We start from the raw sequence: 2,864 nt of genomic DNA, 5'->3' as shown, positions 1-2,864 counted from the left end.
GCCCCTGATTTTACTCTTGAATCCCACACTCCTCAAACACCAGTAAGAAAAAATGTAAACAAAGAAAGGAATGAAATATGAATCCTAAACAATCACAGCAAAAATTTTAAGAAACTTAAAAGAGTGAAACTACAACACTTATCCAATCTGATTGAATTACCATCATTTTTAACACCAACTAGCAGCTCGGTGTCTTCTCCAGCTGTAACCACTGCATCATATTCACATAAACAAACAAAATCAACCCATTATCCAACACAGAAAACAAAATTAAAACACATTCAATTATAAAAAAAAGCAAGCCAGTTTGGTTATAATACACATAATTATTAAAAAGAGAAAAAGGTTTGACTAGAGAGAGTCTTCAACAAACTCATCGGGCTATTTTCCACGAAATACTTACATGGTCAGTTCAAACAAGCCAGCCAGCCAGCCATGTTCATCTACCTACCCTCTAATATCCACTAACTCACCTTCATACTATAAAAACCTTCTAACCTTAAACATGTTAATTACAACACCTTTTCTTTTCTATAACAAGCACTGCAAAGTGCAAACCCCCTTAACTGACTTCAATTAACTACAACGGTATCATATCAAAATGGTTAGTGTGTCTGAAATCCGCAAGGCTCAGAGGGCAGAAGGCCCTGCAACTATCTTGGCCATTGGCACTGCTAATCCAGCCAACTGTGTTGAACAAAGCACTTATCCTGATTTTTACCATTTGGTTGTTAATCCATTAACTCATTTCCTCATTCTCCCTAGAAATAGTATCAAAGTCTTGGCCATTTTGTAATGATTGTTGTTTGCCATTTAGAAATCCCATGAGTAAGTGATTTTTCCATGATTGTGGCTACTGTTGATCTTGATTTTCAGAAGCATGTCCTTAGTTTATATGTATGTGTTTGAACGTGTATGAACTGCTATAGTCTCAGCTATTTTTACTTGGAGTTTTTCTCATTCTTATATTATCTTCAACTTAATGATTTACTATGCTTAGACTTTCTCATTCCAGTATTGATAATTATCACAAGCCGTGAATCAATTTCGTTCTAGCGTTAATAAAAAATTAGCACTGCGTTAAAGCATTAAGTACTCATAGAACTATAAAATGAACCTGTAATGAGCTATTAATTTACATTAGAAGAAGTACAAACCCACCATTTTCAAATCCATAATACACTAACAATATTCTGCATACATACAATACAACCTATCCAACAATTATTCTTCTCATTTACAGTGGCCATATCCTGATTGTTGGTATTCAAAATCAACATATGAAAACTATCTTAACATGAAGAGATTTTATACATATATTTTACGAAATTAAACTCAAACTGAACCTGAAACTTCCAGAACAAAAGATAAAAACTCGCTCTGACCTGATTCTGCTAATGATGGAACCTAGCCAATCTTCCAGAATTTGAACCACTCTCTGCAAAAAACACAACCGAATCAATGATAAAGACGCAAGCAGGGACGAACATCTCAAACAGAAAAAAGAAAAAAGGTAGAAACAAAGAGAATAAGAAGATCGCAGGAAGTCGTTACCTGAGCCACCACGTCGGAGCAAGCTGTTAAGAAGAAATTGGGGGAAGAAGAAATTGGGAGAAGAAGATTAGGGTTCTTGGTTGGATTGGAGAGAGAACACGTTGGATTGGAGGGGGAAGAAGAAATTGGGGGAAGAAAATTAGGGTTCTTGGTTGGATTGGAGAGAGAACACGTTGGATTGGAGGGAGAATGTGAAAAAATCATTTTTTGTATTTTCAAAAAAATATAATTTTTTTTTCGAAAAAAAAATATTTTTTTTCAAAAAAAAAATATTTTTTTTTTCAAAAAAAAAATGATTTTTTTTTCAATTTTTTTTTAATATTTGAAAAAATTTATTTTTTTAAAATTAAATAAAAAAATCCATTGGATCATTAAAATGTGTTGGATGGATTGGATCAATCCATGTTTATAAATGGATGGATTGGATCAATCCATTAACTTAATTTTTATTTAGTGGATGGATTGGATGGATTTTTTGATGGATGGATTGGATGGATTTTGTGTTAATGGATCCAATTGCCACCCCTAGTCCAAACATTCCCTCAAATGACTTACAGGATTTTGGGACTTACGAAAGTAAATTGTGTGAACCATCAAAAAATGAGTCTGATTTGGAAATTTATTTGAATGAAAAAAAAATTAACCATGAGGAATATGCTGATTTGGATATTTTGCAATATTGGAAAGCAAATGAGGGTAAATATCTCAAACTTTCTATATTGGCACGTGACCTTTTGAGCATTCCAATTACTACAGTTGCATCAGAATCAGCATTTAGTATAGGTGGACGTATACTTGACAAGTATCGAAGTGCTCTTATACCTGAAAATGTTGAAGCATTAATGTGTACATGTGATTGGCTTTGTGGAACTCCAGGTTAGTATCTACAATCTTTCTATTTGTTTTTTTTTTCCATTTATCTTCTTTTATAATTAATGTATGTTTAATTGTTTTGTACTTTGATTCTCTTTTGTAGCGGCAATTGATTTTGATGGACCCGATTTTGTTGAGGACCTTTCATCCTTCTTTTCCATAACATGAAGTTACTTGAAGATGTGATTTATTTTGGGAGAACATTCTACAAAGATTTTATAACTTGAAGTTTGAATGCTTGAACTATTAGAATTTTATTAGTAAAATGATGTATTGGTATTTTACCTCTTTCGATAACCAATTTTTTTTTAATCCCACTTGTTTGGTGAAAATTATATGATTGATGATTCAACTTTGTTGAAAATGATATGATTGATGATTCAACAAGAGAATATTTCGGTGAATCGTGATCTTTAGATAGAAACAATTTCTATATT

The sequence above is a fragment of the Lathyrus oleraceus genome, chromosome 5 (genome assembly GCF_024323335.1).
Source record: "Lathyrus oleraceus cultivar Zhongwan6 chromosome 5, CAAS_Psat_ZW6_1.0, whole genome shotgun sequence".
NCBI classification, from domain to species: domain Eukaryota; kingdom Viridiplantae; phylum Streptophyta; class Magnoliopsida; order Fabales; family Fabaceae; genus Lathyrus; species Lathyrus oleraceus.
The sequence above is the reverse complement of the archived record's forward strand: the minus strand, read 5'-3'. Positions refer to the sequence as shown.